The sequence below is a fragment of the Ruditapes philippinarum genome, unplaced genomic scaffold (genome assembly GCF_026571515.1).
Source record: "Ruditapes philippinarum isolate M1 unplaced genomic scaffold, ASM2657151v2 ctg1031_1_1_1_1, whole genome shotgun sequence".
Taxonomy (NCBI): domain Eukaryota; kingdom Metazoa; phylum Mollusca; class Bivalvia; order Venerida; family Veneridae; genus Ruditapes; species Ruditapes philippinarum.
This window is the reverse complement of record NW_026853822.1, coordinates 73755-89364: the sequence shown is the minus strand read 5'-3', so window position 1 is coordinate 89364 and position 15610 is coordinate 73755. Positions and strand designations below refer to the sequence as shown.

General features: G+C 31.6%; 1 protein-coding gene across 4 annotated transcripts in view; it reads right to left on the bottom strand.

Moving 5' to 3' along the window:
- The window catches only part of LOC132738058 (calpain-5-like), a 39854-nt gene extending 24444 nt beyond the window's left edge, over nucleotides 1-15410 (bottom strand). Inside the window, exon 1 of one of the 4 annotated variants that reach the window (XM_060725484.1) lies at nucleotides 15293-15410. The gene's annotated coding sequence lies outside the window, so the exon portion shown is untranslated. Of the gene's footprint in view, nucleotides 1-4894; nucleotides 5010-7240; nucleotides 7363-11290; nucleotides 11392-15292 lie in introns of those variants that run through there. The other 3 variants (XM_060725483.1, XM_060725482.1, XM_060725481.1) reach the window with 3 other exon arrangements.
- Between the last annotated feature and the right edge of the window lie 200 nt (nucleotides 15411-15610).

The following is a 15610-nucleotide window of genomic DNA, read 5'->3' as shown; positions in this document are numbered from 1 at the left end:
TCCAGATTGGCATTCGTCTATTTTTATTAAAAACATTGGCATAAAAAGATAGTCGTCTATTTAAAATGGATGTGTATATCTTACTAAAAATGTTAAGCAAAGAGATTCCGCGATAATTCGCTGGATCATTACGATTACCCTTTTTGTGCAATGGTATGATAATAGCGGTACTCCATGAATCTGGAAATTCCCCTTTAGCAAAAAGTCTGTTAAATAAAGTAACCATTAATGGCATAATTAAATCAAATGTGTATTTAAAGAAATTTGGTGGGAAATCGTCAAGTCCCGGCGCCTTGGCAGATTTCAATGAACGAATGCTCATTAATATTTCTTCTTCTGTGATTTCTGCGTTAAAAATTTCATTTTCAATTTCAGTTAAATTTCCATCAACTAGAGCAATTTCATCTGCGTCTTCATCAACTAGGCCTTGAAATAATTTCTCAAAATGATCTTTCCAAGAGTCTAAAGGAATACTACTCTGAGCGCTACCATTTGAAGACGGAGACAAAAAATACTTAATTTTTTTCCAAAACGATCTAGGGTTATTTGAATCTTTTACTAAATCATCGAGCTTGTTATTAAAGAAATGTTTCTTTTTATAATCACAAAGGTTTTTGAATTGTTTTTTAACTTGTATGTAATGCTCGAGGTTAGAATTCGATCTACATTCTCGATAGCGACGTAAATGATAGTATTTACTCTTTTTCAGTACAAAACATTCGTTATCAAACCATTTAGGTTGATGCTTAAGAACAGTCCGTTTTGTTTCAGTCACGCATACTTTAGATTTGTTAAAAATATCCATTATGGAATCTAGTACAGAATCTATATCATTTGAGAAATCTGTAATATAACAAATCATGTTATGTAACTTTGCATTATTTAAAGTGTAAGTTAAAGTTTGTCTCAGATCTGCTACAGTCTTATCACTGAAATTATAAACGACACGTTCTTTATTCTTATTATTTCCGGGTAGTATATTTGAGAACACAACAGTACTAGAAAGATTTACTTCAATTGGTAAATGACTCGATTCAGTTCTGTCCCCAACTTTAAAATCTGACATAAGATTAAATATAGATTCTGATGCAACTAAATAGTCGATTACGCTGCTGCCATTACTGCTAATGAAAGTTTCATGACCTACTCCACAATCTTGACCACAGCGTCCATTTGCTATATATAAAGAATATGTTTTACAAAAATCTAATAACTGAACGCCAAACCTATTAATGACTGAGTCACACGAATGTCGCGTCGGTAAAGAATTTGACAAAATGTCATCATAGTCCGATAATATGGGGATGTTTGAAGTATTTTCAATATAATCTTTATGGTTACTAGTTCGTGCATTTAAATCGCCTAGTATGATATAATCAACCTCGGAAAAATTTACATCGAGTTCAAATAGGTAATGTTCTAACAGTTCTAAACCTTTAAATGATTCGTACATATATGCCGGAGAATTTTCCGGGGGTAAATATACAATGCATAAAATAATATCTCGATTTGCATTAAACAATTGCTTACATATTCTCAAGAAAATACAAAATTTACAATTTGACTGTAATCGTGATATATAACCATTAATAGATTTATGTATATAGACAGCAATACCTGCCATACCTCTTCCTTGAGTATTATACTTAAATGCATTATTGTAATAACAAATATAGTCAGTCAATATATCAACATAATCATCGAAACACAATTCCCAGGTTTCTAATAAACATATAATGGTAAATGTTCTAAAATAGTCTATGATATCCTGATATGAAAATTTATGTTTTACACCTTCAATGTTCCAAGATGTTATTCTCAAAACTTTACGATTGTCAACTTGGCCTCGGCCTAACCCCTATTGATGTTCCATTTCTTGACCATAGGATGCTGGATACACTGTTGGTTTCACGGCACGGTGCGCCTGTCTATAAACCCTGTTTATTTTGTCCTCCGTATTATGATTATCCTCCCGCACGCACAGTTTACCTCTAAAGAAATATCCAGATTTCCCCTCATTTGTTTTAAGCTTTTTGAGCATTTGCCTTTGTTTGTATGTCAAATCATCACCGACACGAATTGAATATTTTCGAAGTAGATCACGACCTTTAAACACTTGATACTTGTCATCATCATGTCTAAAAGTAATGATAATAAGGGAAGAAATACTAGTATCAGAACCTGGAATTATGCGAATGTTTTTTATGTCATCTGGTTTCCATTTAAATGTCGGGCAAGCGATGTTCAATACTTTATCAATTACCAATTTAACTAAATCCGGATAAGTTGAGTCATTTCCGACGGATAGACCAAATACCCTCATATTATTTGAGATACTCTTTACGTTTAACTGTTCAACCTCTTCGTTCAATATTGATACGGTGTCATTGTACCTGCCTACAATATTATTAAGATGGTCCGTGTCTAGACGTAAATTTTCTGTGATTTCATTCAAAACATCGACCTTTTGACTAGTAGACTTAAGGGCTTCCTCATAACTAGCTTGTTTTATCCCTTCTACCTATTCATAAATGAATTTCTCATACTTTGCTTAAATAACCCTGTGCTCCATAATTTGTTATCTAAGGGTATTTTTTATGAAGTTACATGTTGATACTTCCAACACTTTAAATTACACTGATCTGGACAAAAATTGAGTATAAAATTGTCAAAGTAGAAATAAACTATAACAAAATATGCAACAAAGCTAATTGGAACCATGGTTCCACATCGTCGGATACCCATGGCATTTATCAGTTAAGTTATGTTACATGTATCAAATGTGGGTATATGAGGATCTATATGATCTGTACAACTATGTATCAATTACCTCCAATTAATGCTTTTTTTATTAATTAATTAATTAATATATGCCCCAAATAAACGGGACCGGATTGCCCAAATTACCGATATTAAGTTTGACTGAGATCAGATTCCAGCATAATCAGGAGGGGTGGGGAGACCAGGGGGAGTGGGTGGGGAGACCGGGGGGGGGGGGCATATAAAATTACCTTAAATTTATATTTAACTTAATAATGAATCAAGAATCAAAGTGATGATGATGTTGCTTACACTAATGATGGTACTAGACTTTCCTAGAAAAAATGTTGACGAAAACAAAAATAAAAAAAGATAAAACACAAATTGGAAACACAAGTGCATCAGAAAAAAAGAATTTTAAAGGGATATGGCAAATTATTTTTTTCTTAATAAATAAATTTAATTTAGTCATACTATTTTTTTTATAAAAGATAAATTCTGATAACCCACTTTCCAGTAACCTTTTCTATTTAATTTCTTCACAATCCATTCACTGTTTACAGTACTAGGTAAAGGTGTGCCATACTCATGAAGATATCAAGGTAATACATCTTGGAATTTAACAGTTTACTTTCCATTTATCACCGACTTGTAGACATAATCAGTGTTTTATAATTGACAGTTTGCAGCCTGGAGTTATGGCAAAAAAAGCTTCTGTATATTTATATGACTCACCCATACATATCAAAAGAGTGAAATTTTGTAAAAATGTGATTTTTCATTTTGTCTGGAATGATCACCTGTGGTCTGCCAAGTGTTCCCAGGTGTGTTCAAGAGTTAAAAAGTTCAGGGATTATCAGCACTCTGAGTCACAATAACTTTACAGACAAATTGAAAATGTGTACAAAGATTGCTTGAATAAATTGCAAACACAGAAAAACACTTGTTTTGATTGATTCATACAATTTCCATATACATTGTAATTTAATGCAAAGATCTGCATACATTAATTAATACATTAATTAATACATTAAATTAAATGCTAAAATTTAATTTACTCATATATAAATACATGTATTCAGTAAATAATACACAGTGACAGGTTACTGTAAAAAATTCTCTTGGATTCAGATTTATCGCTAACTTGCCAAAACTTTTTCTATACATCAGCAATATCACTTTTCTTTGTTAATTGGTTTTGTCAATTATTGTTTCCTAACCCAATTATTGTTACTTTTTCTATAAACATTGTGAACTGTTAGGGTTATATAAATTATCAGAGAGATACATAATTATCATAGAGATAAAGTGACATATACCAGTATTATATACCGATCCTAGTGTGCAAATGTAGAAAGTCATAAAAAGTGGGATTTGATTTTATTTCCTATGTAGAAATAATAAATAACCCATGTGACTCACAGAAATTTCTATAAATATCGTTGGAAATGTATCGGTGGTATTAGAATTTTAAAAAAGAACCTGGCAGTCTTTTTATTAATGTTATTTTGGTAGTTCTTAAATTATGGCCTAAACATTTCAAATACATTGCCATCATCATTATAATTAAAGTCAATCAAAAGTCTTTTATCTTATTCATTTTCGGAATAGAATATTTTATACTTACAGTAATCAATTCAGTCTGTATAATTTTCAGTCTGATTCCGCAATGAGCAATTAAAGGCAAGTTTAAATCGGAATCTCTTTGACTGCAGAGCATTATAGTCAAGTGCATTTAATAATAATTATTGTCATGCTGTTTTTTCCTCAATTAGTTTTACAATTATTAATTGTCTTTTATCCAAATACCCGAGTACCCAGCTTAATATCTATAAATGGACTAATGTCAATGAAACCATTCATTATTTTAAAGGGTAATTTTCATATTATGTTGTGACTCAAAATAGCAAACAGTGCAGACTGTAGGATTATTTGGCGCAGAATGTGCCAATTTGAATCTGTTTCATTAATTTTGATATTCACTGGTCTTTTACTCGGGTCCACTTCAATAGAATCTGAAGTTCTCACCAGCAAGCTCTGACACTGAGCTCAGTATTAAAAGCCTGCCCGTACTGTTATGTTTCTCCTGTGATCACAATTAACTGTCTGTATAAGTATTAAAACAAAATCTTACATAACACAGTGATTGAAGTTTTCCACTTTAAGACATTGGTCAAGAATTTAAATCCCCAATCATTATATTAAACTCAATTAATTCATAAATCAAATCAATAAACACAACTTAAATTCACATTAAATCCAAAAGAACTGACTGTCAAAAATATTAATTACAATTAATAAATGCATGGTATTAAATAATGTAGATGAATCACCACATGAACTGAACAAAAACTTCTTTATCAAAGTATCTATATCACACAGTTATTTAAAGGAGCTCCACTGAGGTCAAAAAGCTAGGCTAAAAACATAAAGTTTGAAATTAACACACAATAATGATCAAGTGATGCATTTAAAATGGAAAAATTTGCGAAAGTTAAGAAATTAAGAAAAAACACAGATTTAAATTGAAAATCAATTTTTAGTATTTTTTTCTTTTTGCTTGTTTCATTTTTTTTCCATATTATTTTATTCATTTTGCATTACAAAAATGGTTTTTAAGGGAAAACAGATTAGTGAAGAAAAGATCTGATATTTTTCACACAAATTGTTAGGCTCATGTATGACCTTCATTAATTTGTACACAAGTCTAAAAAAAATATTTCCAGTTCTTTCAAGTAAAAAAAAAAACAACACAAAAACATCAGTTAGAGTCCCTTTAAGCCATTTATCTTTTTAAGTCACATAAGTAACTGATAACTGATATCACCAAAGTATTATAATTAATAGGCAGGCAATTAAAGAACTTACAAAATCTAAATGGCTTGAAACATTGATTACCTTAAAATAAGTTTTTCTCATTTTTCTCATTTAAGGGGTTACTAAATATAAAAGATTTTTTTTCCTCCTATGTGGAATGATATTTTAAAATCTAAATTTTAAAACATAACAATAATCTTATAGTAAGTTATAGTAAGAACTTGTTTCTTTTCAAGGCACCATTTAATAACTATATTGTCCTGACCAAAAGACAGTTATCATTGTTTTGTAAAATGGTTATTGAGACAGCGTAATTTACTTCCTTCCAATTTATACAATATAATGCAATGTTAAAGATCATAAAATTTTAATTGCCTAATTATTAGCCATACTTACTTGTAGCCATCTTGCAGTGACTGAATTTAACCTATGCTATCAGTACAGACCAACATCAACCGACACATCCATGCAGACTGATCAGGGTCTGTACTGTTTGCTAATTCAGTCAATACAATTTGTCTCAAAATTTCCCTAAATCTGTTGAATTATGAGTTTGTACAGATTGACACATGAACACTTTTAATCTGTTTAAGATATTTAGCTAGTTAAAAGTTAAGCAATAAAATTAATGTTGTTTGACATTTCGTCACCTTAGTGCAATAACAGGTTATCTCCTATTAAATCATATAAGGAGATAACTTGTTACTGTACTAAGATGATGATTTATTAAAAAATAAACACAATGGCTTATTGTGACAGTGACAGTCTGGTTAATTGATAAAAAGTTTCCAAATTGTAAGTCCAGTACAGAAAGGTCATGATCAACTTATAAAGTTTAGTTGTAATCATTATTTGTTAGTGTAACAAGTAGTTTATGGCAAATGTTTGTGTGCCCTTTAAGAGGATTCTTTAAATGTAAAAAAATAATAACCAGATGTTCATTTTTTATTTATTCTTGACAAGTAATACATAAACTGAAATTTTGTAATTATAAAATAATTGTAGTATGGTCCACAAACATCTACAAATAAATTAAGTTTAAATTTCTTACATAATACTCTGTATCATCTGGTACATTAAAACAGAATGATATGCAAAAAAAATAATGAGAAATATACTTATAATGACATAAACTGAAAAATTTTGGTGCTTAATTCATATCCCAATTTGATTCTGGATAAACAGAAAGTCAGCATTTTAGTGACCTGAAATTTTGCACACAAGTTAATGGTTGAGACCAAATAACATCAAATCGAGCATTTATCTCGAAAAATTATTTTCAGTCCCTACATGTAAAAAAAAACTCAAGTGGTAGATCTATCACTTTAACTAATTGCAAATTTGAGTGAAGAAAGCATTGTTTCAAGTTTAAAATACTGAAACAATAATTAAGCTCATCATTCCAGGGTACCTGTCTCAATCACTAAACAATATATAATACATGAACACAGATTTTATGTATAATCTTTACAATAAATTTTAAATAATCAAAAACACAACAGTTTATACATTTCAATAAAACAATTTCCACAAAATCTTAAAGAAAACGTTTAAAGTAACTTTAAAACCAATTAATTACCTGAAGCCAAAAATATATCAGATAAAAATTATAAATTAAAAAATTATCAAAATTTAATCCTTTGAAAATCACAGAATAATCTACCTGAATCAGACAGTCCTCTCACTGATACTGATTGCAAGCTTCTCTATAAGACTGATTGGCAAGCCTCTCACAGACTTAGATCTTGGCAGATTTACCTGATAAGTTCAGTTCCTCGTTACAAATTATTTCTGACAGCAATAATTCAATGTTTGGCTATATACAAGCTTATATTTCATTTTTAATGACATCTTTATGTTTCCTTCATAAGAAGGAAGCCTCAAACATATAGGAAACAACATATAAATGATACAGCATTATATATTTTGTGTAAATGAAAAACAGCACGAAGATCTTCACAAAATAAGATTTGAATTTCTGAAATCAAAATGTTTTTTGTCTGTCAGTTATTTCCTACATATCTGAAGCATTAAAATTTAAATATCTAGATGTTATATATTGTATAATTTAGTATAATTTAGTACTGTATGTTTATTATTGTTGCAGTTAAAGAAGCATGCTTTCAGATTCATGCTAATTTTCATAAAAAATTTGAAAATGTATCTAAAAGTAAAATATTACAAAGTGAACAAAGAAAGTAATTTACACATTTCATACAGCCTTACAATTAATCCACATAAATTACCAAAAAGAGGTCAAAATATATATAAATACCCCTTTTACTGCGTTGATAACACAGTGGAATTATTATAAGTGAATGATACTGCAAAATCAGTCATTAATCGCACATAACATGTAAATAATTAATAAATATTGAATCTCTTTACTTTTCTTAAGATCTTAATACATTTTTCTAAAGTAGTAAAGACTGAATTTCTTGAAATATTTTAGCTCATCTGGTGGTTTGTAGCTTTAAAGAAGTTACATTTTAAATTATTGTCCCAGTGATATATTTTTTTTAAGATCTGAAAAATTACTGCAAAATACATGTAGAATGACTTTATGATTACATGTAATTACCTGCTATCAGTATTTCTTAACTTAGTACTCATGAGTAACACAAAATACAAAATTTAAAAGTTTTGCTTCTTTATAATATAATGGCATATAATTATGTGACTTATTTTTCAATTTGTTAGAAAAGTTACATAGGACACTGTTACATTGGACTCAAAACTAGATGAAGCAATTAAATGGATGGTAACAAAAACTTGCATTGAGTCATTTGACAATAAAACTGCCTATTCATGTATTATCAGTTTTTGCTTGGCCTATCCAAGTGAAATATTTCTTGCATGAAAATTATGCACTCCTGCTGATAATTATCTTACAGTATAACATTATCTGTACAGTATTCTGCATCTAGAAAATCGACACTCATCTATGATACCTGTATAGTGAATGTATGAAGTACATGCCACAAAGTGCTGTAGAACACATGCACCTGTTTAGGTCATTAGGTCACCTTGTTTGCTTGGATTACTGGCTTGATTAGTAATATAGGTATTTGTCAGCCTTTTATTTTGAAAATATTTTTCAAGGATATTAAGCACTAGATATTATAAACTTATTACCCTCTTAGTACTATCAAAACGTCCTCCAACCCTCCCCTCCCCCCCCCCCCCCCCCAAAAAAAAAAAACAAAAAAAACAATAACAAAACAACACAATTTATCATTCAAAATATAATTATTTTATGTCAATACAAAATCAAACAAAAAAGATTATAATATCAGTAACAGATTTTGTAATAAAGAAGGGCCAAGGGGTACCATAATAACTGATACTCAGGGTAGGACTAGAAATATAATGATTGATAGCTGTGTGGGTTCAAGTTTCATTGAACAAGAAACTCTACATAATCATTGCTTAGAAATGGTTAATGTTTCAGGAATAGATTCAAGGATGTGTCTATGATCTTTTGCTTGTTCTGTTATACACCAAGACCAAGCCAATAAAAATATTGCTTAACCCTTTCCCCCCACGAGCATATTGTGAAAAATGGCCATTTTCACTGAAAAGCCACCTCTTACAAGTTCAAACTGCTATGAAACTATGAAAAATGCTTCAATACTAATCAAACTTGGCACAAATGTTGACTGGACCATTGCCTTTCTAATGACATGCTCAGTCTTAAATTTCCTGTTACCATGGCAACGAGGGGACATCTTAAAATTGCCAAAAATCACTATTTTGCCTTGATTTTCCATCAAAATTTATCTCAAAGTGCTACAACTTCTCAAGGGATTGAGAATTAGAGTCAAAGGCTTTTCAGCGTTGGTTATACATTACCTTATGATCGACCTGGGGTCATCTTAAGCCTCTCACAAGTCCAAAGTCTTCTTGGTGATGAGGTGCGGTGCCGAAAAAGTGCTCACTTTCTTTAACAACATTTCTCAAACGAACACATGTGTTTTGAGCCCAAATAGGACATTTTTTCACTATTTCAGGCCTAAAAAAAGGTGGGGGGGTTCTAAAGTGTGTTGTTTCGCGTATATATGAGGTAAAGGGTTAAGGTGATGAAAGCTCCCAAAACTTGAAGATTTGTTAATGTATTTCAATGTTCATCAGTCAATAAATAAAACAGCAGAACTATAAAATCGGGGTGTTTTAAGCACCAGAGTGACCTTGACTCCAATGAACCAAAGTAAGAGGACAACTGAAGGCAAATTGAAGCTTCTAAATATGAGAGACTTCAGTCATAAAGGTTGCATGGTCGAAAGTGTAAAATAAACAAAAGGGCCATGATGGCCCTGAGGTCGCTCACCTGTATATAGGCCCCTGGAGCGGGCCAGTTTGAACCCAGGGCTTTTATTTGAACAAACTTGGAAGACACCCATAAGAAGATGTTTCATGCTAAACATCTAAGCTCTAGCTCATTGGGTTTTTTAAAAGAAAGTATTTTAAGTTTTTACTATACACATATAGTTAAAAACAATGACAGCCTAGGGTGGGGCCAGTTTTAACCCAAGGGCTTTTATTTGAACAAACTTTGTGGACACTTACTAGAAGATGTTTCATGCTTAATATCTAAACTCTAGCTATTTTGGTTTTTTCAAAGAAGTTTTTTTAAGTTTTTGCTATACAAATATAAGGAAAATCATTGACCACCGGGACGGGGCCAATTTTGACCCAAGGGCTTTTATTTGAACAAACTTGGTAGACACTCATTAGAAAATATTCCATGCTAAATATCTTAGCTCTAGCTATTTGGGTTCTTTAAAAGAAGATTATTTAAGTTTTTACTATATGCATGTAAAGAAAATCAATGGCCCATTTTGACCCCAGGGCAAAAAGCGATTACAAAAGCTCACCCTGTCACTTTGTGACAGGTGAGCTAAAAACAGTTTTTATCAGTCTCTTAACAAGTAGAGACATTTGCCCAAAATCATAGGACCATATTACAAGATATTTGCCAACTAAATAATGAAAGACATCAGTCAAGGAATATAGTATGGTAAGCAAAAGTATAAAAAAATACTTTTAGCACTAAGGTGACCTTACATTTGTGTCCTCTTACTTGAACAAAGGTAATTAAGAGAACCATCCAAGGTATCTACCTATCAAACACAAAAGCTGGATAAGCAAAAATGCAATACAGTAAATATCTTTTTTTTGTATCATGACGCAAGTGACCCCTCACAAAAATGACAATACACTGTCTTTGTCCTCACAAGAGGTTCAACACAAATGGAAGATAGATCATTTATACCAAAAATTAGAAGACCATAAACGGTATGTATATACCAATTATATGTGACATCTGATGATCCATCAGACTGCTCTTCTATGGACATTTGCAAACAAGCGGACCTGGGAATTTATGTTTTGTGAGAGGTCATTTATATAGGCGAGAAACAGGAGGGGTCCTGAAACCAAGTCTGGGGTGACACCCGAGGGTACTGGGATGGGTAGTCCAATATATTAGACATTACAGGCTTGTTATACTTAATGTCGGTCAAGACTGTTGCTTTGCCCAGAAGCAAAAATATCTCAAAGCGACGTCATATTTATAGGACTATGGGATGGGGTTCAAGCTGCTGCCATTTGGCACAAGAGACTGCAGCCCGTTATCTCGAAACTTTTGTTCCATCTTTAAGTTTGACCTATGATTCCAGTCATGTATTCTAAGCATTACTTTCTCACGACTCACCTTATTGAAAGCCTGTCTGTAGTCTAAAATAATCTGATCCACTTGTTGTTTTTTTTCTTTCTCATATATTGAGGTGACCATTGACATTGCAACTAACAAGTGCACTGCAAGAAATAATGAATACTTTCAATTTAACACAGAAATTTAAAACTTACAATTTATTAATAACTCAAAATGTTAATAGTTTTAAACATACACGGAAATTAAAATGGTAATAATTTAGTGATGTTCATCCTGTAAACAAACCGGTTGCTTTCTCGCGAAATCATGTTATTATTGTATTTATGCAACAAAAAAGAAAAAAAAACATTATTGTATGGTAGTGATCATTATTAAACAAAAAAATGGAAGCTTGCTATGTTGATATTTATTCCAAAATTATTCTGCAATAATCCTTACCTTATCTTGTTATTAGAATGTTTCAGTTTGTTTACATTTTTCCCGTGTCACTAGGTTAAAGGTTACTATTGATTTTATTGGGACAGGTTGAACAATACTGTACACTTTCCCTACAGATCGGATCAGCACAACATATTTCGTAACAAAAGATCACGTGTCAAAGTTTGTGGTTAAATCTACATTTATTGTTATTTCATAGTAGGGATTTATTTATTAGGACATGTTGTACTTCGACACTGTAATACTAGCTAGTGCAGGGTCTCTGAAAGACCCTGAATAGGGGATGAACTAATAAAGTAACCAAAATTGATCCTTATTAGTTTCGAGAATCAAGCTTTTTAAACACAACTGAATTATATACTAAAACGACCAACAGTACTGTGCCCAAACTAAAAATGCTTTAAATTGAAGAAATTAATATGAAAAAGGCAAAGCCTCAAAGCGAGCTCGATGTACTTGTTTGAAAGCTCATTTTTATTTCAAATGCAGTGACGAGTGCTAGTGACGTCACACGTACTGTGTTAAATATGGCTCCGCCCCTGTCGTGAAATGAATAACGAGTTTTGAAAACGTTGATAAAACTTTGTTTATTTTATTTCATTCTATAATTTTTCAAGCGAAATAAAGATTATTTTAAGTGAAATAAATGTAAAACTTAACACGTTTGCGACATTAAAATAGTGTACTTGATTTGTTTGTTTTGCACGTGCTGTTTGGCGCTACGTTGTGACGTCACGTAAACAATACTTTAAACGTCTGTACAGCGTTAACGACTGTATAAAAGATATTGGTGTTCGGATTAATTTTCTTAGTTAGACCATTTTCTTTCATTCTAGATAGTTTTCGCAACAAAATTTGACAAAAAAAATTGTTTCTATTTATCAGATTTTTCAAACAAAATGGCGCCTTCGATTTTCATTTTTTATACACAGCTTCCGTTATTCTGGTTCCCTGTCCAATTATGGTTCCCATAGACGTGCGCGGGTGACCAGTCTACACATCCGTTTTCAGTCAGAATTCCTCAGTTTTTATCGTTATCTTTAAATTCGAAAGGTTGCGATGTGTCCAATTCGTTACTTTGGACGAAAGTTTTCAAAACCACCACTTAGCAGGTACTCGCGTTACCGTAAAGCTCGCTTTGCGAGCAGGCCCTTCGGGCCAGCTCGTCGAGCTCGCTATAAAGAGAACCTAATTGCATCAATTTTTGCATGCCCATTATATATACCCAAGAAATGTCTTTATTTTTATTTCTCAAACGTTTATTTTCTTTTTGGTGTTGTGGTGTTATGATTTTCAAAAAGCTATTTATATTCAAATTATCTTAACCATCTTTTGCTTTTGTTGAGATTTGGCAATTAGTATAATTTATTTAGTACTTTGTATGAAAGTCAAATGCTAGATTGATTATATTCTGCTTCTTTTATATCATATATGAATATATTAATTTCATATCCAGGTAGGCTTTATTTTCTCAGATTATAAGTATCTAACATGCTATTGAACTATCATTTATGATTTAGATGTTATTAAATAGTGAGAAACAGAATCTCTTGAGAACACCCAAATCGACACAGGCTTTGCCCCAGACTGTCCATGAAGGGTACTGGTAGTTGCAAGCTACTGTTCATGCCCCTAGCCTGGGCTCAAGCAGAATTCAACATTTTAACCTGAAAATGTTAAAATTGTGAATTTGGAAACATCTGCATATATGTCCATAAGGCAGTTATCACAGAAGTTTTTGCTTTATAAATATTGCTGCCATGGCAACCAGAGATTTGCACAGAATATTATTCTTTGAACACATTTGAAAAATCTTATCACCAGGAACAATCCTTTCTAGTTTTAACATCATTGGCTCAATGTATAAAAGATGTAGTTTGAACCATTATGATTAAAGTTGAAATATGGTCACAGCCCATACTAAGCATGCTGTGCTAATGAAAGTTACAAGGGGCATCAACTAAAAAAATCATACAAAAAGAGTTATAGTTCTTTAACAGTTTGCTTTTCATAAATGATATAAATACAGATGTAAAATTTCATATTGATATCTCCAGTATTTTATTATTTATACCATGGACTAAAATTAGGTATTAAATAAAACAAAATTCTGCAAAAGAAATTAACTGTTTTTGGACCCACAGACAGGCAGGCAGACAGACAGCAGCAATGCAATATGCCCTCTTTTCTTCTAAGGGGGGCATAAAAACATTATTACGACAAATGTAAAAGTTTATGATCGGCATCCTCATCCGCGACAGCAACATCAAGAAAAACTTGACTGTAACAATAGATCTTGTTGTTTTTCCTTCAGAAAAATCAAGCTAAAATGGGCTGACACTGCTAATTATTATTTTTCTTGTTTTTTTTTTTTTTTTGCATTTTTCTTCTAGGACGATTGTTGTTTCAAGAATCCTATAAAATAGTTTAAATTCTACACTCATGTTGATAAGTTAACAGTATTTCAGGTCACAATTTTAGTTTTATTGATAAACATGTTTAAATGTAACATACATGTGCATAAAAATATTTTAACTATCAAAACTCTACATAATCTCATGTGTAACAACTGTTCAGCTGACATTTATTTATTTGTCAAAACTTCATTCTCTTTTGATACTATATGTATACAATATATTTATCAATTTACAATCAACTGATTATTTTGTGCATTTATTTTCATTTGATGTTGGTAATAAGATGTAAAAAAGTGAAACATTAAACTTAATTCTACTACACAGCAAAGTTATATTTCAAGCATTTAAACTACAATAAAAAAATTCATCCCTGAAAAACAAATAAAGATAAATACCATCAAATCAAAACAAGGAAGCAATAGTGAAAAGACCAGCAGACCAAATTCCATTTATGAAATCACAAAGCCCAGAGCACTTGGTGACAAAAATTGAACTGAAATCCAATAAGCAATAAAAGAATATTTGTACAAGAAAAGGCCATTCTCCTCAGGTGCCCCTCTGTCACTGTGCATTATTTCTGGCACAAACGGGTAGTTTTTGACCCCAAGACAATCTGTGTATGAACTTCTGCCTGATTTCATTATAAGAAAAATTCTGACAAAGTTTGAAGTACATGTAGGTATAATTAAACTTACAGATCAGCCTAACAACCTACGTTATTTTTTTTTTTTTGGTTGGGTTTTACAACGCACCAACACAGCAGACACAATATGGCAACTTTCTAATTTTACTGGTGGAGGAAGACCTCTGTTCATAATTTCAGGTACGAATAGGCACCAGAGTAGAACCACCAATATTCAGTATGTTAGCTTGATAGCTTCAACACATAAAAGAATCAAAAGTCCTTTGCAGGATTCAAACCAACAGAGGTAACATCCAATTGGTTTGAAGTCATCAACATTACCCACTTGGCCACGGATGCCCCTCATCAACCTTATTCTAGACAATTGTTGAAAGAGAAACAAATGATTAATTCTAACAGCTAACATTTAAGCACATCATGCTCAGTGCTTTAAATGAACTTAATAAAAATAGTCATGTTTCCAAACAAAAGCTATGTTTTATCAGAAAGGACTGATTTAACCTTTCTATTAGACAAAACCATCTTAGTTATGCAAGTACTTACAGGAACACAAAAACCTCTAAAACCTATCTCGAAATCAACATCCTTTTCGACTTCATTTGGTGTAAAAGGTTTGGTACAACTTTCTTGGTATACTGACAACTTATGACGAGCATGTTCTTTAAACTTGGACTCTTTGAGTTCCAAATATTGTTTAGACTTTAGGTTTTCAATGAAAATTTCAAAGTTCAAGGCATACCATATGCTCAATATAGTTGAAAAATTTAAGATGGGCTTAGATTCATTATCATATGTGAATAGCTTTAAATCTTTCGTCATTATCAGTCTATCTATCTCACAATTGTACAATGTCATCTTGAT